The 22611-nt window shown below is 39.0% G+C and overlaps 1 long non-coding RNA gene across 1 annotated transcript; it reads left to right on the forward strand.

Moving 5' to 3' along the window:
* The first annotated feature begins 1113 nt into the window (after positions 1-1113).
* On the forward strand, positions 1114-22381 carry LOC122466185. Its single transcript, XR_006291515.1, has 4 exons — positions 1114-1230; positions 13812-13868; positions 20458-20500; positions 22298-22381. It is a non-coding gene; the product is annotated as an uncharacterized LOC122466185 (long non-coding RNA).
* Positions 22382-22611: the final 230 nt, after the last annotated feature.

Consider the following 22611-nt stretch of genomic DNA (forward strand, 5'->3'; position numbering starts at 1 on the left):
TCTCTGAGCTTTGCAGAATTCTGGGTTCTAATTCAGACCACAACATTGCAGATAAATCAAGCTAACCAGAAACAGGGGGTACTAAAAGTCTGCTGAGTACCAGGCTAGTTCTGAAGACCAAATGTGGTATAAAATAAGCCATAGTGTTGTGTTATGTGAGTTTCACGGCTCTAAAATGATTTGGAAACCTATAAATATTTCACAAGCAGTGACTATAGGACATGGGATTGACCCAATGAAACTGTCACGACTGGGACATGAATGGTCAGACCTAGTGGTCAGAGCAGGGTCAGCCAGGGTAAGTTTACTAGGAGATCAGGATTGGGCACATGAAGTCAAGGACAAACCAGGGTCTGAAGCTGGAGTCTAGGGTCTATCGCAAGCAGGGTCTGGAGCAGAGAGAGGCAGGCAGTCTGTTGTTGCTCAGACAACTCCTTTTCATGGCTCCGTGCTGTAAGTACTGGCCAATCACTGGGATGTGAGGGGCCAACACTCAGGTTCTGCTGGGTGGTTCCTTCTGCCAAGACTGGCCTTACAGGGCCCACCTATGGGAGCTTAGCCTAAACCTTCTGTGGTGATGCAGAGGTATCAGTGGCTGGAACTCCCCTGGTTCCAGCCCTGCAGGTTATTACATCATGCCCTGCCCCCCTTCAGGGTGGTGCCTGTCCAGATGAGCCTTGTGGAATTCCTCCACCACATCAGGAGCATGGACATAGGAGGCAGGCTCCCAAGTGTGCTCATTTGGGCCAGAGCCTTCCCAGTCCACTAGATAGTGCAAGCAGCCACGCATCTGTTGGGACCTTATACTCTTATTGCCTATGTTAATGAAATCACAGCAGGTTGTGTTTGAATTGATATAAGGTAGACAATAACGCTAGCTGGAGTCTCCAGAGGTATTAAGGTGAGACAGTATAAGGTGAACATCTCATCATCACCTTAATGATGTATATATCATGGAGGTATAAGGTAGACGATAAGAGCACAGGCAACCTGAGTAGCATCTCTTTTGAGAAGGGCCTATGCTGGATATTTTTAAGATGGCAATCTGGAGTTCAATCCATACCTTCACAAAGCATTACACTTTAGTCCAAGCCTCTTCTGCAGATGTAGCCTCTGCAATGGCAATATTACAGACATCTATACTGCCTGTACCCTTGCACCCGCCTGTTATTTGACTGCTGCTTACCAGTCACCCATGTGTGAAATACACATATGGACCAGCAATCACAGGTAAGGAACCTTCTTTTTTCCTTTGAGTGCTGGTTCTTCGAGATGTATGGGCCCTATCCATATTCCACTACCCTCCCTCCTTCCCCTCTGCTTCAGATCATGACTGGATATGCAGTAGAGAAGGAAATGAAGAGGCTGTCAGTTTGCACTTCCCATTATACCTTCAGTGCTGAGCATGAGGCGTTCCAGCGTGGAGGCACAGACCTACAGCTACTACTTGCAAGATTTTCTGGTCTCAGCAGCATGGTGTGCATGTGTACCCTCATTTGGAATACAGATAGAGACTTCACACCTCAAATAACCAGCACTTACTGAAGTAACCTCCATTTTCTGAGTTGCAGTTGTGTGTGCCTGGGAACTGAAGAAAGTATGTTTCTATTAAGGCGCCTGACCCTTGAGGCACTGAGCATGCTCACTTCCCACTGAAGTCAAGGAAATGGGGCAGATTTGAATGATCATTTGTCTGTGTGATTCTACGAGATGCTTAGTTCTCATGCATGCAGATTATATAGTATTAGAAATAATATAATTATAAACAATGAAATCTGAGAAAGCAGCTATACTGTGATTAGATAAATGTGATAAAACAATAATTGTAGTAGTAATAATAATACAATATGCATCCTGCAAAGGGACATAAAGGGTAAATCAATTGTGCTTAATATTCGTTGTGCCCTCTCCTTTGGCAACTCTTTTTATAATCTCTTTTTCCAGTGGTATGGGAAACTTCTAAATTCCATATCTGTAAAAGAGGCCTGTTGAGGGGAGATGCTTGACATTGTGTTCCATCATGTTAACTATTAGCAGCTCAGATACAACAAGGTGAGTGCTTTTGAAGATACTACTAAATGTCGGCTAAGTGCTGTCACATGTCTTAATATAAAATAGTGAATATTTAAGTTGGTGTTTTTAAAAAAAAACTTTCAGGCTCATCTACTTCATAATAGGTCAGGATCATTTTTCAGGGGGAGAGATTTTCTTTCTTTCAAGTCATATTTTTACTTTTAAAACTTCAAAACATATGCGAAAACCTGCAGGTTTTCAGCATGTCTGGTATAACAGTAGTCTGATTCCAAAGCTAGAAATGCATTATTTAAAAGTTGCACTTTCTATATTGACCCTTGCTATTTAACTTCAGCTTCCCTACATTGTGTGGCTTTAAGATGCTCTGCAAATAGCATAATTTGTCTGTTTTCTGATACTGAGAGAAGTCAGCTACAGAATTCCTCCTTGTTTGAATCACTTCTTCTCCCTCTTTCTACCAACATACACGAGTTTATAACCAGCATTGTATGAGTTAGTTCAATTGCTGATTCCAAACTGGTATTCCTTGCTTTTTATTTAAATTTAAATGTGTTTGGTTTTGGAAACCAGTCTACAATGGCATTAAAATGAGAATTGTCTAGTTAGCTGATATATACATAGTCTGTACATTAATACAGCAAATACCTTGATATAAAAGTTACGTTTCCTTTAAAATTGTTGTTTAATTGTCCTCTGTCCACTTCTGTGTGATCAAAGGTGCCACCTTTTAGGTGTCAGTCCTCAAGTTTTAAGCAGGAAACGTGAGTCCACTGGGACCTTTTGAAGGTGCTCCAGGACTCTGTTACCAGGTTAAAGAATGGGCCATGCCTCTGCCAAGGGACACAGTTGTCACACTGAGTGCAGGCATTGGTCCCACTGAGAAAGCCCAGAGTAACTCTCTTATACACATGGGAGAAATGTGTCCAGTGTAAGGATTAGATTATGACTCTACAACCCGCCTTTTGGATATGTCTACACTTGTGATGGTGTATAGAGTGCAAACACTGCACACCCAGCTAGCACAGATATAATAGCAATGCAGATGTTGTGGCATTGCTCAGGTGAGTAGACTAGAGGCATGCCAGAACCTCAGAATATGTGCCCTACATGCCAATCAATGCCACCAATATCTACATTACTGTTCTTAGAAGTGTAATGTCTCTGCCTCCCTGCTGCTTGAGCCTTCCCTGCTGCATCTGCGTTTCCAGAGCCTTTCCTTGCCGCAGTGAAAGGCTTGGTCAGCAGGGAACTGCTGGAGCCTTTCCCCACATTCTCCCCCCGCCAAAGCCTTTCACTGACACGTGTAGCTACACGCTGCAACGTGGAAACGGCCTGCCTTTCACTGCAACGCAAATGTGCTAGGTCTTAGAGAGAGCTGATCTCTCTCTGATCACTCTACTACTCAGAGGAGGGAGTAAACTGTTACAGACCAGTGCTGCGTGTGTTCTCTGGTGCTCCAGTGCAGCTCTGCTAGCAGGGCATTCGGGGAAGAAGCAAGTACATCTGGAATGGCTTTATTTAAGCTAGCAAGGGATAAGAAATCAGAATGTACGAAGCCAATAAAAGGACCCCCCAGATTTGGCAAATTCAAACTCAGTCTTTTTACAGTGGAAAGTCCATTTAAATTTGTGAAATGTCAGGGCATAAGAAGTATTGGGCACGTGCATGAGTTAGGTAATGCTCCGAAGAAGTAGATACTTATTAATGGTGGCACTTAACTGGGCATAAGTCAGCAAAGGATTAAAATTAATGGGTAGGTTTTACTTCTCTTTTGCTACTAGTGTTTCACTTTGGCCACCTGCAAAGATGAAAGTATATTTCACCTAAAAAGATGAAAGTATATCAGTTAACACTGCAAAAAGTAACCTCATTTTTCCACCCCCACCCCCATCACAAAAAAGAGCCAAGTCTAAGAATGCCACCAAATTAGTAGAAATACCCTATGTCTGCTAAACTCAAATGTTCTGAGCCTGGAGATATCTATTATCCCAGCTGATAGCTTAAAAATGGCTTTAAAGAAATTCAGCCAGACTCTCAAACTAAATACCATGACTTCTTTTGTGTTTGTACGATACTTCACAAATTGTTGATGCTACTGGAAGCAAAGCGTAACAACGACTTATTCTATGGGTAGAGAACTTATTTGTCAAGGTTCAGTCCCAGGTACCTTTTTTAATAGCTCTTTTTTAAACTTTGAACAAAGATTTACAGTACAAATGCCCTAATAAATACCGAGTGAAATGTACGACTTACAGATACTTAGTGATAAACTGGTTTCTTTTACTGTTTGCCTCAGATATAATCTCAGATTGCTATGCAGTTATTCTTACATTAGGTCAGGTCATGAAAATCCTTAGCAAGGCAAAACTCCCTTGACTTCAGTGGAAATGTACCACTAAATAAAGACTTCAGGATGTGCACCCATTAAGAATATTTACTACAGTAATTGTTTTCCAAACTGTGGTCCATGGACCAGCCAGTGGTCTATGGAACTGAGCTTTCTGAGAATCAATAAATGGAAGACAGGAGAGTTGAAAAGTGGCATGCAGAAAGAAAAAGTAGGAAAATCACTGCTACAGTATTTAGAGAAGGCAATCGGAAAATGAAAGGATTATTCTTAGGCTTTGTAATGTCATTTTAAAGCTCTGCAGTAGAAATAGAAGATGCAAGTAAGAATAGAAATTACATTGTTATTAGCAAATCTCTGTTTGCTGTAGGCAAAGAAATGTAATATCTTAAAAACAAGCGACATTAATCCCTTGAAGAATTCACAGCCAACATGATATACTCTATACCTAGCATGGCTAGTCAACATCTGGCATAAATAACCCTTTGCACTCCAGTAAAATCATTGTTAAAAAACATGGCTGCTGTATACACACTTAGTTTTTGGTATTCAAAGGGTTAAGGGAAAAGCTGTTTAGATTAGGATGGCTTTGGCTTCAGTGTTCACTATTATCCAGACAAATAGACTGGTTGAAGCATTTTAGAAATATCTACTTTCCCTGTCAAGGATGGCAAGAAACAACCATTTCTTAAATGAAAAGGGGGAAAAATGGTCTCTCTCATGTATTGGTGGCAATCATATCTTTTGGGGTCTGTTAATTCTCAGGTCAGTAACAGTGCTGTGAAATGTACCTCAACCTGACCTCAAGGGAATCACTCTTGAGTGGTTTAGAGGCTATTTCAACTGAGCCAGATGAGTATTTTGAAGTGTTACATTATAGTTGTCCCAGTCATTCAATTTGGAAAAGCCCTGTGAAGCCCCCCGCCACCCCCCCACCCCCCTGTTGCAAAAAACCCTCTGCCATCTGGCCTCAGGGTGTACCAGTTCCGTGATAATGAGTAGTGGGCTGATGAGCTCATCACTCTCTTGGCCAAATCTACCTTTCCACGTCACTCCACCCTTTGAGGATCTATATCTTAGCCATTAACATAAGTGAGTCCAAAGTCTAGAAGCCAACTTCTCCATAAATCAATTTGGCTTTTTTTCCATTCAACATCCTCAGTAGAAAATGTTTCTCTACGTTTCAGATACCTTTGTCATGCTTTACTGAAAAAGGAAATCTGGCAGAAACTTAAGCTCCCCTTGGATGGTGCTTTTAGTTACTGTTTTCTGTTTTTAAAAACATGGCCAAGTTAAGGTTTGAAAATTTGGCTGCAGCACAGGGTCAGTAATTTTTTGTTACATTTATTTTTGTACATAAATATCTATCCTCTCTACATTTTCTGTCAGAAGAGATGGTTTGTTGTTGGTTTGTTTTGAGTAAAAGAATTTAGTGCTTGTGAGGGCACCAGGCCCTGGAGACTGCAGTTCCTTGTTCATCCATACAGCAGGCACAGCATTGACAGTGGCAGTACAAGCTTTTCCCCCACCAATGCTACAACAAGGAGTCTCAACCTTGTTCTTATTGCCCCAATATAGTCAAGCCTTGACCTCCCCTCTGAATGTGTCAAAACAGTCTTGGTGCCAATTGGGGAAGTACCATGATACAGCTGTTTCTTACACACCACAAAGGGCCCCACAGCTTCCGAGCAGCCCTCATTTATTCAGTTAGTCTTACCAAAAACTCAGTCCTACTTAGTGGTCCTTGCTGACATGGTAGGTGCTGGATGCAATCTTCGTATAAAGGGGGATCTGCTGAAGGTGTTGTAGACTGCTGTGTCAATCCCGTCTTTATATTTAAAACTTTATATGAATGAGAAAGGTTACAAATTCCATTTTAATTGTGTTGGGCATAAGATCTGATATAATTTCCATGAGGATGGAATATTCTACTGCATGTAATCTTAACAATGGATTTTTTTATAAAAGAGAAAATATTAATTAAAAAAATACATCTCATGGATACTGTGGGATAGGACTGATGTCTAAACATAGGGATTGTTCACATCCTCATGCTGCAATGTCTAAGTAAAATTTCAGTTGAGGATTACATTTTTCAAAAATTTCACTGAGGATTAAGTTTTCAAAAATGCCAGAACCCAACCTCCAAATTGGCACACACAGTCTTGCAAACATAATTTGTATGTACAGAAAACTGAGTTTACTTAAGCAAATAGGACTTAGATGTCTATCTAATTTGTGCACACAAGTGCAATTTGCCTATATGCATTCTTTTTTACACAGGCAATTGGTTGAATGTTCAACTTTAGAGTTTGTTTTAGAAAATTTGCCCCCAGAACATCCTGTGCTTTGTGAGAAACCTTAGTATAGTAATATGATAGAATGCAGTTAAGAGTTTAATGCAGATTTCACTCCACAGCTTGTGAAACTGAACAGGACATTATTATATAGGGATGGGGAGAGTAAAATGAACAAAGAAAAATCCATCAGATGATGCTGGCCCATGTATGGCATTCTACATACTTGATCAAAGCTGTCTCATGACTCACATCTGGCACCACTAGTATTGTCAGGGAGTCATATTATAAAACAAGGGAGGATAGTTATACAAAGGTGAAGTTTAGTTTGGGTTATGAACAAGCTTTGCTGAAAAAGAACCGTAACAGGCCTTGTGTGAGATTCAACATTCCATGTTTCCCTTTAAAATAAAATGCAAAAGAAAAAGAGGGGGAACTTTATGCTAATTTTAAATGTCAAGGGGAAGAGATATCAGAAGGTAACTGTAGCCTCTAAATCTATTCCATTTAGATTCTTTTCCTGAACAGGAAGACTTTAGGATACTTAATTCTCCTCACATCAACATTACTGAGTTTTGTCAAGTGCTGTTTGGCACAACAGATGTTTTCATTGGACTCAAGCTACAGACTTGTAAAGTAGATGTTTCCAAAGTTTATCAAAACTGTATAACTTGCCGGCACCTTCTATTGAAAATCTTAGGAAACACTTTAGGAGAAAAGATTTTCACCTGGCCTTGACATTTTAAATGCAGGGAAGAATACAGATATTTAAAATGGCATGATTACACCGCTACTTAGCAATAATGTATTAATGACAAAAAAGAAGGCTGGCACACTGGTTCATGTTCTGTGTTTATACCTTCAGATAGGACATATATCACCTGTGTGGTGTGAAGGGAACAGAAAGCACTCTATTTGATATTCTAGCTGAGAACAAGAGGAACCTAGAGGTACTAGGGTTAGAATTTGGGTTTTGATGACCTTCAGTAACTTTTGGGGTTATATGTCTTTCTCCAGTCTTAAATTTGAACCTTCTGGCTTGCAAGAGAACCTGTGCATAGCCAGGAAATGTGAACGTAAAGAAAGAGATCTGTTACAGTTCTGTTTCCATCATCCCACTCTTCCTTTGGTGGCAGTACAAATCATATAGGTCTATGATACTATGGCAATGTTCTATCCTCAATAAAGCATTTGTATCAATCACCTCTCATTCTGGCTAGCCAGGTGTCAGTGTGGGGACAAACTGTGTAAGATGTGGGAGCACTGTCTGGGAGCATAGCTTGCCCAAAATTTCAGCCACTCCCACTCCACATCAAAGTTGAACTTTGGTGGTAAGGTGCATATGAACTTGGCCATGGCATTTCACTGTTCCTTTGAATTACTGAGCACTGAGACATTTCCACCTGTAATTTCTATGGTTCTTTGTAAACTGTCCATTGTATTGGACTTGCTTTCTTTGTTTTCTAGGCAATTTCCATTGCTTGGTTTGAGCCATGATTTAATAGCCTCCACATTTCAACAACACAGTCTCATTTTCAGCCCCAGTTCACAGAAACCTTTTGCAGATAAATCAATTTGCTATTTTCCCCCTCAGACTAATCTGTTTCCTGGTGCTGTATTTTTTTACACTGTTCCATGATGATATCAGTCAGTCTCCACTGCACCTAGTGGTAGTAATAAGATGTACTCAGTGCACTGAGAAGAGTTGATGCATGATTACACCACTACTAAGCAATGGTTGATCACAGGGTAAGTCTCTTTTTTTTTTTCATGCAAACCTATGAAAAAATAGGATTTGATCCACCAGGAATTTGAACTCTGAGAAACAGACAGCTTCTCCTCTACCAAACATAACTGGAAAGAGTGTCCGTTTTAGTATAAGGAGTTGTATCACTTCTGAATTTGGCCCATTGTTCTTATGAAGTAGAAAGTAATGCCTATTTCATCATAACTCAACAGCCTTAACTCTGACCAACCCCAAAATACAATTATTACCTCTTGTTTCAAAATATAAACTCAACAAAAAGCCCTTTTGAGGAACACCCCCCCCCCCAATTATAAATGTATAACACCCAAGCCTGAAGTGCAAGAGCACGTAGGTTTATAATTTTACCATAAGTCAGTAATGTTGTTCTGCCATTAAACTACATTTCCAAAATTATTCTCAAAGGAGAGAATTTTAAGTATTTTACATAAAAGTCCAACTCTTTCAGTTGAGAAATATATTTACTGATGTCTTTCATTTAACTGTATTGAAAAGAAAATAGTGGGGACTGCAGCCAACATAGAAAAAACAATGCATCTCAAAAAAATAAAAGCCATTATAGAGTTCAGCGCTAAGGCTGCATTGTGATGAAATATGCATTTCTCTTGCTTTGTAAGAATAATGTGTTTTGCTTATTATGGGCCATATTGTGGCTCAGTCAATGTATGTGAAAGGCAGGGTCAAGTGGGAGCTGCCTGTGTGGCACTCCTTCCTTCTTCCAGACAGGTGATGGAGGTGGGAATGAACACAGGCTTGACTTCATTCCACCTCCACCCCTCATATATCCTTATGTGGTATGCACCTGTAGCAACATAATTCCTCTGAGGCTCAATTCCTTCCCTGGGGTTAGTCTTCGAGCAGCACAGCCACACACTGCCCATTTCACAGTCTAGCCTTATGTCATTAGTGTAAGATTTATTTTGCTCTTAACTATGCATGAATTTGCTTTTAAGTGCTTGGGATGTCATTGGTAAATGCACTGCTGTCACTTAGCAATCTTAATTAATTTTTTGTCTATTGAAAAAGGTTGTTCGCTCTCCTGTTCTTGGAATGGGTATTTAATATCTCTCTCTATATCTCTATAGCTAGCCTTGATTTGGATATCTTTGAAATATCAGTGGGGAAAATCTCAACCGAATTTATTCCAACCAGGGACATGTGTTGCTAAATCACTTAGATGCTTTAGAAAATCCCACCTTGGATCTTTCTTTATTAACCTTAAATTACCAAGTATTTTTTTTTCCTGAAAAACTAACTTCAGGACCTGACTTTGAAAGTTTTTAAAAGAAAGTGCAGATTGGAATATGCCACTGTAAAATAATCAAGGGTTAGCGTTAATAATGGCTGCTTCTTGTGAACACTTTAATTGCCTTTAGTGACCAGAGAAAAAGTGCTTTTTGTTAAAGTTCTGACAGATCCCATTACTCTGATTTATGTTTTTTTCACTCTTTTACATGTCTTGACAGCTTACAAAATGCGCCGTATTAAAGCTGATGTAAAACTGCTCTCTTTTTCTTAATGAAGGTGCTTTTGGACTTACAATATGACTAAAGTTAATGGGATGCTTTACTGTATAGTTACTGAATGAAAAGTAAAGCCTTGCACTATAAACACATTAAACAACAGCAGCAAAGAGTCCTGTGGCACCTTATAGACTAACAGATGTATTGGAGCGTACACTTTTGTGGGTGAATACCCATTTTGCGTATCCGACGAAGTGGGTATTCACCCACGAAAGCTTATGCTCCAATACATCTGTTAGTCTATAAGGTGCCACAGGACTCTTCGCCGCTTTTACAGATGCAGATTGATAGGACTACCCCTCTGATACTTGACATTAAACAATAGAATGTTGAATGGATTTTTGGTTTTGTTGCTGTCAAGAGTTTCCCATTAGCAGCTTTCAATTACCTGGCCCCAAAGTATAAAAGTATTAAATGAAAAGAATTGCTGGATTTATTTTTTCTGATTTCATATTGGTGTGTATGATGTCTGAATCTCTCTCAATGTGTTAATTTGATTCTTCACCATACTAAAACTAGACCATAGTGGCTATCACAACTTCTACCTATTTAAAAGCTTACAGTTGTCTTTCTAATGTAAAATATTCCACTCCACAAGAGAAGCTGCATTTATTGAGGTTTTCTTTCCTTACAGATCCACAAAATTGTCACATTAACAAATTTCTTCATACAGGATTTTAAATACAGATTAAAAGGCAAATGTCTCAATATTCATTAAAATACACTTCATTTGGAACTATCTACCACATGGTTTATCTATTTAAACATTAATAACTGTGATAAAATAGTCTGTAAATGGGACCAAACTGCATCAACTGTTCCTCTTGTTTCCTAGCTTGATCTATAGCATCAGTTTTTGGAAAGCATTAATTCATCTATAAGCAAAAATAATCTGGTATTGAAGATTATACTTTTTAAGCATATAATTCTTTGTTCAGTGTGTAGTTTTTGGTAAAGGAGTGATTTTTTTTTTTGTTACTGAAAATGACAGTTCAGGAGGAATGGTTGGCTTGCCAAATGATTATAGCTAGGCAAACAAAAAAATTTGGTTTGTGATAGTGGTTCAGTTCTAGAGTCACAAGGTTCGGCAAACCCATAGTTCAAAATACAGAATGTTGTGATGATGCCATGTTGGTATCTTGAGCCCAGAAATGCCCATTCTATAAGTACCCACCCTCTGGAGCACAGTAGACAATAGAGAGCTGACCCTGGGGACAAGTGACTAGACTTCTTTCTCCTTATGGTCTTGGGATAATCCAATGGAAAACAGATCTCTCCTTGGCTACCTGATATTCTTCTGCCGCGTGCACTCCAAGGATGAGTTTTTCTGGGACTTACAGTTTCACAGTCTCCATTGAAGCTGAGCTGACCATGTTTGGCTTTGGTTTGGCAGACTGAAAAAAACAAGTTTGGATGAGCTCTGTTTTTTTTTTTTTTAAACTATTGACCCCGTTGAACAACCTAATGCTTATAGACATGATGTGGAACATTGCACACATTGTTACTATATTTTAATCAGAAGACTTCAGGAGATTTATTTGATTTTTAGAATGGCTCTTAATACTCTAAACACATATTATGATTCCTAAATATTAAGGGTGAATGATACTGGGTTAGCAAGAACAGATAAGCACATATGATATATACTGTACATGATTTTTAAAGGGGAAATGATGGATCCAGCCCCAGAATAAAATCCTGGGAGGACTATAGGTTGCTATTTAAATTGAACCTGCACTCTCACACTGGGAGTGTGGTTTAAAAAAATACTATGACTATTTAGGTCCTAAGGCAGTTATTTGGTATTTTTCCTTCCTTCCTGCCGAGATGACACCTGTAGCTGAGTCACTGTAAAATCCATAATGTCATGTAATTTCAACATCCAAAACATATGCAACTCATAAAACATCCACACACAAATTTAATGTGGGTAGTCTCTCCAAGCCAGCTCTATATTAATGGGAAAGTGCACGACGAAAGATTTGTGGTGTGGCAGAGGAGAGAAGAGTCTGGAATTAGTCATGATGTTTTCACTTAATTTAAATGGAAGTTGTTTTAATTAATGTGTTTCTATTTGGCAGAAGAGCCGTTCTTTATCATAGTTACCCAGAGGCCAGACACTCCAGCACATTGTACACATTTCTCTTGACTCCCATCCAGTAATGGATGTGGTAGACCTGATTCAACACTGCATTCCTCCATTGTTATGGAGTTCCAGTGGTGTGAAACTAGCAAAATGCACTGGTCAATCAGGGCTGGCCATGAGCAATGGCCACTTCAAACAGAGCAGGAGTTCACCTATCATTTTGTTCTGGATCCATCATTTCCCCTGTAAAATAACACAGTGTACTGCATGTGCTTGTTCTTGCAAAATCATTATAATTCAAAAGTGTACTTGAAAGCTTGTGTAATGCAGTGGTGAATCAGGCAAGTATGTACACATTTTGCCCAGTAACATCAGAAACCTTCTGTTCTTTAGACAGGTAAGTTAGAAGGGAACTTCTGCGTCACTGATGTCGTGCTACAGCTTCAGCTGGAAGTTATGCTTGCGTATCTTTAGTGAGGCGGGAGGAGAATGGGGGCAGGAGAGAAATGACAAGAAAAAATAATTGAAGTGCATAGACTAATAATATGAAATATCCACCTACGAGCCATTCAGAGATTTATGGAAAAAACAAAATTAGGCTTATTTTCATTACTGCTATTTTTAACTATTGCTATTTTTTTAATGCTTCAAGTCACGTAAGAGTTTAGCACCACAAGCAACTTCTACTGATTGTATTTTAGGAGATACAAAGTTGTACAAAGAAGCACTTCTGTGGGTATTTTCAGCTTAAAAAACTGAATACAGTACAATCTCTCCTTGCTAACTGAAAACTGGAGCTTGTGTCAGGCTTCACTAAACACACAAGGCTCTGATTTTGTATCATTAAAGACTCATTATCTCTTTTAACTTCTGTTGAAAGCATTCATCCATAGCCATAGCTACCACTGAAACAATAGAAGCTACTAGCTCAGTAATAATGCATTTTTTGCCAGCTTAAAAAGCGTTTAAAGGACAGATTAGATTTCACAACATGGGAACAAAAAGCTCCTATATAAGGAAATAGGGAGGGTTACTTCTATAAGTAACTTACAAAAAAAAAAGGGAAAAATTAAACAATTATATTTTTGTGAGAGCTGTGGGTGCTCACTTAGCCCAGAATATAGATCAGCATTAAATTCCAGTTTGGGATAAACTGCATTTCTAAAGGACAAGAAAACTGTTTTTCTAGTGCTTAGTCGTGAATAGAAAATTTAAGAATGAAATGGGCTCTGTATATTGATTGCAGCAATTTGTTGTGTATTAATACATAGTTTGCTTATAGCAAAATTCTCCATTGAATTCAACAGTGGATTATACAGACAGTAATTTCTACATTTACAGGTTTTGTTTACACTTTCATTATACCTCTACTGCATTATCTGATGCCTTGATACAGTTTTCAATCTTATAGCCACTTTAATCTCCTCCTGCACTCAGCATATCTGAATGAGTTTGTTGGCATAAGGGAATTTTGAAGGTTATATTGCAGTACATGAATCAACGGAAAATGAAATGCACTCGAGACATGATCAGCCAGTTTTAATTCATTGCAGAAAGTTATAGATACCAAAATGCATTTAATGTAATCTGATCTCTTCATTCAGGTCCTGAATTTATGAGCAATTCAGCAGGAGTAGAATGACACCTTTGTTTTAAAAATAGTAGTCTGTATTAAATGCCATTTTAATATATCTCTGACATATTTACATCTAATGAATAGAGAAGTGGAATCTTTGAGCATACATTTTTCTTTTTACAGAAAAAGCCTGGGAAATATGATGCCTTTGTTCACTGAAACATGAAATGTCATTATAAGGTAGGTCAGCTTGGTGATAACCATTACATAAATTCACTTTATCAGGACAGCCAGTAAACAGATTAGCAGCTGGCAAGATTAGCACCATTTCATTTTAAGAAAGAAGTAAATAGCATCAGTGTGCTCTTCTCTGTAAAAGGCTGCTTTATGCTATCAGAAGCCAAGTTGTGTATTGATCCTGTATGATCAAGTGTCCACAGTCAAGCATGTTAACCAATCAGTGTCTATAATGGTGCCTTGTCTTCTTCCATAGAAAATGAGCTTACTGTGAACATCACTCGTCTGCATCATGATTAGCTGACGTTATCTTCCCCATCTGTTCCCAGACACATGCCTGGTAACTTTGGGCCAACCATTACCAATGGTCTTGCAGGTCATTATGTGGTCTTTTGTTCCTTAATTTAAAAGAATAATCCTTTTTCATAGCCGAGTCTGATTGTCATGGTCCAGAGTTTGTCCTTAGGAAAGGTTGAGATATTAGTTCCCAATTTCCATTTTGTGGAACCTTGAAAACATAACTAATACCAATGCTCTTGAAAATAGGAATGTTTGCATTAGGATGATTTGACAACATTCCTGGCTTGTATCAGGGCAACATGGTGCCATTCTTTGGGCTCTGACAATCTACTGACTCTGGCAAAAGTTCACCTGTGATCACACAGAAGAAATCTTTTATTATCCATTCAAGTAATGTGATATGAAAATTCACACCGTAAATCATATAAATGATCTATCTGGGTCTACCTAGCTCATGCTAAATTGTGTGTGTTACTGCAACTTTAGAATTGAGAAATCAAACCGTTGGTTAGAAGTCAAGAAATACAAAGTTAAGGTTGATCACTAACTGCAGTGGTAAGAACTCTATTTTACTAGAGCAGGTTGAAAAACTGAACAGATTTGTGAGGGGAAAATCCAGTTTTGTCTTTCATATGATATTATAATAGAATATATTTATATATAATGTAAATATTGAATATCAAATGATATAATATTTTGACATTACTAAATGAACAATTTGATGTTTGTTAATTGAAATTTTTTTGGAATTTCCATTCCATGGGCAATTTTGACTTTTCCAATTTGGAACAAAAACACATTTCAGAATGTTCTGAATTTCCCAAGGGAGAGAAATTCCATTTTCCAACCAGTTTTATATATTATTGAGGCACAGAAAGGTTAAGTGACTTGCTCAAGGTCACACAGGAAGTCCAGTTCAGAGCCTGTGTTTTATCCAGTAGATGTTCTTCCTTCCTCTCCTTTAACTCTGAAGTGTCCTGAGCACTAAGGCATCTGGTACCTACAAGTGAGATTAATTCAAAGCTCAAGTACTATACGATGCTCAGAGTACGAAACCACTGTAGGTATGCACTGATATTAAAAAAAATGAAATAGTTTTAATTTGCCTACTTGAAGCACCCTTAACATTAAAATTGTATTAATGTGGCCTGACTAGAGCTCAGTGAACAATTTATTTTTGTTTTCTGTTTGGTTGGTTTTGGGTTGTTTGGGGGAAGGGACTCCTTTGGTCATTCAAAATATTCAGTAAAAAGGTGTGTGGGGTTCTGTCATCACTCGAAAGAGCTCTGAGTGTATGAATGAGAATCGGAAGAGGGATAGGAATGGGGTTTAGTTAAATGCATGGCTGCCTCTTTAAGAGATGAGGTGGGTATGGTAACATCTTTTATTGGACCAACTTCTGTTGGTGAGAGAGACAAGCTTTTGAGTCACAGAGAGCTCTTCTTCAGGTCTACCACACTGGCTGCCTGTCTGACATTTCCAGAAGCCTTAACAGGACTCTCAGGAAACCAAACAGGTGCTGCTCTAGTTGTGTTTGTGTCATGACTAACTCAGTGGGCACAAAATAACACTCTAATTTATTGGGTCACAGAGGTACAGCACACCTGCAGACCTTCTTACACAGTGATTGCAAAGAACACTGCAGACTACAGATTATTACTGTGCACAAAATGAGAGGGAGGTGTCTGGAAACTGAGAGGGAATGAGCATTTATGTGGGAACTTCAGAGTTTACTGTGAACATCATCTGCATCATGATTTGCTGACATTATCTTCCCCAGAAACAGGGGAGGCTAGCAGAAGATATAAGGGGCAAGAATGAAAGAGGGTTAGGGACACAAAGAAGTACAGGCATTCTCACTCACTCTCATATACACACAGAATGCTGAGGAGATTAAGTGCACTAAATCTTATTTCTTAACAGAAACTTTTGGTTACACAGGGAAAATTTACATCATGGCATCTTTAGAGAAAAGGAAATCATTTATAATAACTGTTCTCTGAAGATACTGTTTTGCTGGATGACTGCTTTTACACACACAGACTATCTCCCCCGCCCCCATTTGGGAGGATGTTTATTTACCATCCTGGCGGTTGCCGTGGATTTTTCCACCAAAAAAGACTGTTAGTTTATGCCTTTTCTGTTTGTTTTTGGGAGCATTTCTCCCCCCTGCACATTGAACTGTGGTTGTATGTGTCTGGCTAACACAACTAGCACTACCTACCAGTGTCTTAGAGGCTCACAATTCTTAAAGAGCTTTGGGAGCCCCCATCTGCTCACAGTCAAGAAGTACAGACCCAAAGAATGGGACTCCAGTGAGACTGCGTTTTAGAAGAAAATAGTATGTTATTTTTATTAATATCTTCCAGATTAGCTGTTAGGACCAAACAACAGAAAAATATCATAGGCATAATTTTGTTGTTCTCCTGTTGTATTGCAAGAAGCTTAAATGTTTGATTTCCCAATTAATAGCAAGGTCTTCTGAATTTGAACAAAGCAATTTCTGGTTGTTTCAGGTATGAATTGTGCTATTTAGCAAAAGATTTTTTTTGTTAGCTATTTGGTGTTAAATGACATAATTCAATAAATATCACAGCAATCCACTTTCTGGTATATGTCCCTTTACTCATGTTGGTTGTTGGTCATGGTTTTATCCCTGATCCAACACTAGTGAAAGTCAGAGTGTTTCCATGGATATCACTGGATATTGAGGTCTTACATGCTGATTTAAATTTTGTTCCATTATTTTACTAAGAATTAAATTGGATTTTGAAGATGGTAATTGCCCAGATTTCACTTTATACCCCTGCTCCTTTTAAAAAGATTAACACCACACTTCCTTCACCATTCCTCATGTATCGGCATTGTCTTTTTGTGAATTTGCTAAAATTTTCAGTGGCTCAGTCGATTCCTTCAGTAGTTTAATATCTATTGTAGGATCTTAAAATGTGGTAATGTTATCCAAACCTGCTGATTTGTATTTATTCAGTTTTTCCCTAGTGTCCTGTTACTTGTTCCTTATCAACATCAGAATTGACATGATCTGTATTACTTTCTAATTTCCCAAAGTACTATATAATGGACAGATTTTTAGAGAAGAAAGAATACACCTGAATAGCAGTGCAAAGGTTCAGGTGAGAGACGCTGAGTGCTGTCTGGAAAGTGTAGGGGAAATTGTTTTATACCTCCCAGAATTGTGCTAGGCAGCTTAATGTACTTAGAAATTCCACAAGGTCCCCGCCTCAAAGCGCTTACAGTCAAATTTCACATATGGCAAAATGACCTCACCACACATTAAGTGGTCGGGGACATTGGATGGTTTCTTGGAAAAGACATGTGCCCGTTTAAGGGCTAGAGAGTCAAGGAGTGGCCTTTTGCTGCAGCTGCTGACCAGGACAGCAGGGGGATGCTGACCCATTGCACCCAGGTGAGCAGAAGAGAGAGTGGTCCATGCCACTGCAGGAAAAGCCCTTTTTTACCTGGAACCAGGCAGACCAATGGAGGAGCAACAGATTAGTATGGAGAAGGGGCAGCAGGAGAGAGAAAACAGGAGTCACAGTAAGATTATTTAGTTACTTAGTGAAGGCTTGGGCATAGTGTAGTTGAGGAGAAAACATTAAAATTAAATCTGGGTTGAGGCACTTCTTGTGAGTGTCACAGAAGAAGTGAGTCGTAATGAATCCAGATTCATCTCTTCATTGCAATGTATTTTTTATGCATTTTTGTTAGACAGAAGATGATCAAGTATCTACGATCAGTTCTCTTTCTTGCTATGAAAGGAGGGAGGTGGCAAGATGGGAGTCTTTATGTTCTAGACTTTATGTGCTAGACTAATTGAAAGTTGAACTCACCTGTTTTCAAGTTTCTTTTGCATGTGACAGTGTTTAATTATTCAGAAGTGAGTCTGAATGTCTGAAAGTACACAGGAGTCTTAAACAGTTTTTTCAATAGTTTTGAAAGTACACACATAAAGCATCCCTGTAACAGAGTTTTAAATACAAATAAAATGAACCTAAAAGAATGTAATAGGCACACTCTTCAGCTTTTATTGTGCTTCTGCCTCCTATTTTAGGTATAATGTAATTCACTCTCAGCTCTTATTGCCATTTGATGAAAACATTACATATAGAGATTTTGAATTTTGCAAATTGAGCCAGGCTGTATGAATTTCAACACCAAGTTCAGAGGGATTTGAATATAGAATTTTGTTTCAGCCTGCTACAAAGACAAAGGGTCATTTTATAAAGTTTAGATCAGAATCTAGGTTTTTCAGACTTTGGCTTAGGTACATCTCTGTTTAAAACAGGAAGATTTTTTCCATCTAACCTTTGCATGGTGCTTTTAAGTTATTTTATACTAAATTATATTAGGCCTCTGACATCCGTTTCTTGGTATCTACTCCACATTGCACCTCCCATCCGAAACGGACTGGCCTCCTCACATTCTGGTGATCTACAGGAAAGGAAGCCACGACAGATGAGACCTTTCCAGCTACTTGTAAAGGCTAGCAAACATAAGAGTATTATTATTCTTTCCTTATCTTTCTAACTAAAAGAGTAAATTCTCTTTCCCTCTTTCCTTACAGTGAATTAGTCTCTGAGACAAACTTTGACGTGGTCCTATCTAGAAAGCGTGGGAGCTCTTACCCACCTCTACGGGAAACTCTGGCTTGAGGCCACCAAAAAGGAAGCAGGCACCTGGTCTAATTAGTAACCCCTCTCTTCTTCTTTGTCCCCAGGCCTTAAGTTCCACTGCTTCCCTCTTAGCCCAAAGGGCTTTACGCAATATTTGTGGCTTGCCTGTTTCTGGCTCTCCAGCCAAACTGAACCACCTCTCCTCAGGGTATCATATCACAGTACGGTTGTACACAAGAGTAGACTGGTCTGTTCATTCTCTACCTTTGCCTCTCCAAGGCCTTGTAGCAAAAGGAACAAAGTCCAAAGTAAACAAACTCCTCTCCTAGCCTTCCTTTGAGTTCACCGGCTCTCCACAGATGGCCAGTGTCCAAATCCCAAAACTCCAAACGCCCCCAACCCCCGAGTTCCTTAAACAGAGTGGGCCTGGAAGCCTCTTCACTCTGTGTTTTCTTCATATTGGGAGATTAGAGGCCGGCTAGTTTTTGCATCTCTCTGACCATCCCAAGCTAATTCCTCATTCTGTTTTAGTATGTGCTCTGATGAGCTCATGTCTCAAAACTGTATATTGGTAGGCTCAGGACATTCTCCTGGGCATGTTAGTTCTTCTGCAAAAACAGCCAGTTTTTATGTTGTATAATATTAGTGAAGATGGCTACCAGGTTCCTCAGGCAACCTTAATTCTGGCATTTCCTCACTTTTGAGTGCTTGAATTTTCAATCTTTATGTTCTTTTAACATAGAGTGTATGTGTGGGTGTAATTATATATATAAAATATATGTGCTCTGATTCTCTAGGTAGATATACAAAATGATTCAAAACCTACTCCTCTCACTAGAACAGATAGCAGTTGCTTATGAACATTAAAATAAGTCAGCAAATTCACTCCAAAACACTTTAGATAACATTTTTCAATTCTGGGAAATAAAAGGCTAAACTAACCATAAAAAAATGTTGTTATTGACTTTGAAACTAGGTGCAATGCATCTCAAAAATTCAAGATTGATCCAAAATGTTTATTACTGTTATCTGGGATTTATCCCCGGAGAGGATTAGTGGAAAACATTGCATGTTGTTAAGGAAATCTTGGACTTCTATCAGATATATTTATTTTTATGCATAGCCTCTTGTGAAGATGTATTTTTATATGTCCATGATACCGTGAGCACCTGCAATTGTGATTGACTTTTGGTGAGGAGTGCATACTCAGAACTAGGCCCTATAGCACTGTGCTGCGGTTGTGTTGATTACCATTTTAAATACTGTGGCAAGTTAGTATCTAGCACGTATAAAGCCCCTCACTTTAACTTCCTCCTGCCAACATTTTTTTAATATTCACTTTCCTACCAGAAAAATCCATGTTACAGGAAGAGTTACAACCTAGTAAGTGGTTACATGCAGCTATTTCTTTTTTTAAAAATAGAAGAGAACTTCATTTCAGAAAAGACTAAAATATCACTTGGGTTGTGGCAAACCAGCTCTGTGTTAATTAAGATGGTGGTTATCTGGGAAAAGATTTAGCCGTCTTAGTTATGAGATTGCAGATGCTAAAAACTGAAATCAAAGAGTTTTCAGTCTCCAGAGAGTATGCCTGCAAATCCCTGAAGTGGAACTGATTCTGATTGTGAAAACTGACATCCCCCCTTTGCCTTTCTTAGATGCCCTCCAAACCTGAAGAGAAAGTCCTGCAGGAAATCAAAGGTAAAATGGCTCATGGCAGATGTGGATTTGAGAACTTAGCAGACTGAAGTACTTGCTTCAGGGTAAGGGGGTGGGGGAAACCCAAAGTTTCAGAAGTTGTCATTCACCAAGATAAGGAAAGATCCTATAGTCACTGTGGGAGGTCTGTGCACATTATCAACAGGAATTCTGTTCATGGTGGTGTTGGAGGATCGGGCCCAGGGTGGCTATTTTTTAAGGACAGATAATAAGGTAAATTCTCTGGGCACTTATATTCTGTGCAGCCCCATTGAAATCATGTTTCACTGAGGCACATGTAATTTGTACCAAAGGTGAGGAATTTCTCCATGAAAAGCTGAGTTCACAGGAAAATGTTGACATTTCTGTATGGATCCCATTTGCAAATTTCTGACATTCGGTTTGGGGATCTGATTCCTCACAATAATTAAGCTATGTCACCTCTTTGCTTGTAGTTGGAACTTAGGTTTCTAACCTTTGAGCTGAATGGAATAACGTTCTCTTAAGGCGTATCAAAGCTAATGTATGTAAAGCATTAAAGCATTCACTTATTGATTAGAATATGTCATTTGCACACTATTCATAACAAATTAGGAAGTTTCAGAGTAGCAGCCGTGTTAGTCTGTATTCGCAAAAAGAAAAGGAGTATTTGTGGCACCTTAGAGACTAACAAATTTCCGATGAAGTAAGCTGTAGCTCATGAAAGCTTATGCTCAAATAAATTTGTTAGTCTCTAAGGTGCCACAAGTACTCCTTTTCTTTTTGTGAAATTACGAAGTGGTTTCCCCCCACTTTTTCATTCTTTCTTGCTCAGTTTTTTCCTTTTCATTGTTTCAGCTCTTACCGACAAGTTTGCTTTCTTCTTTCTTTATTTACTCAGAATTTAAATCCCTCTCTCTTTCATTAAACACTTCTTTTTGTGAATTTAGTGCTGGTGAACAGTGCTGGATTGATAATCCTGAAGTGGCTAAGGTACTTAAGCAGATGCCTAACTTTCAGCAAATGAATAGTTTTATTGAAATAAATGGGGCTATTGACTTAAATGCTTATAGTTAAGCAACTACTATGCTAAATCCAGGTCTACATCCAGCCCCAGAGTTAGGTCAACATCCCCTGACTGCTGTGTTGACCTATTTTTATAGCAGCCCGAAAGGGTTGGGCCCAGTATAGAAAGGTGTCGTGGAGTAGCTCTACGGCCATTCCACAGATGAGAGGTGCAGAACCACTCAGGAAAGGAGATAAACACTTATGTGAACAAGCTGAAACCTCCCTCCCCTCAGGCTCTTTCTGTGCACACCTACCCATCACTCTGCCCTGCACAAACAGTAATGGAGCAACTGAGGGAAAAGTTGGAGCTTGGACCCACAACTAGTCTCTGCCCTCCTGAAAACTCTCTTGTTAGATGCTGGGGTGTAGCAAGGAGTTGTGCAGGGTGGGGGACATATTTGTCATTGCATCCCTGATTTGCTTTGTGTGGGGATGCTTTTGATGCTGCCAGGATCTGTCCCTCTCTTAACTGACAGTAATTATCAGCTTGAAGTACAGTGTAAGTGGTGCCTCCTTTATGGTCCTCAGTCAGTTGAATGTAAGCCAGCTATATACCCTAGCCTTCTACCCATAGCCTGGAAGGAGAGCACGTGTGCAGAATCTCACTGGTGTGGCCTCCAAGAGGGGATGGATGTTCTCTTGCATTTTTGTTTTTTCTAAGGCAAACATGAACAAATAACATTCTATATTATCAAATAGACTGTAGAGTTGCTCTGGGAGAATGGAGAAACATAACCCATTCCATATTTGCAGGTTGGAATTAAATGACATGGAGGCTTTGTGACAAGGCTAAACTGTTGCTACTAACAACGCAAAAGAATCGAAGATGCATAGGTGATCACAGAAATGCTGCACAATTCAATCTATGTCCTGATTCTCCACTGAGTTGCTCATATTTAATTCCAGTGTAACACCATTGAGTCAGTCTTACACTGATGTACAATTCTTCTAATGCATTGGTGAATCAGGCCCAGTTCTGTAGTCTTAGTTCATTAACCACAGGAAACAATGTAGATTTGCATTATTCAATTCCACAGAATTTCTCTAGTTTCTTCCTGGAGAGAAAC

The sequence above is a fragment of the Chelonia mydas genome, chromosome 6 (assembly GCF_015237465.2).
Source record: "Chelonia mydas isolate rCheMyd1 chromosome 6, rCheMyd1.pri.v2, whole genome shotgun sequence".
Taxonomy (NCBI): domain Eukaryota; kingdom Metazoa; phylum Chordata; order Testudines; family Cheloniidae; genus Chelonia; species Chelonia mydas.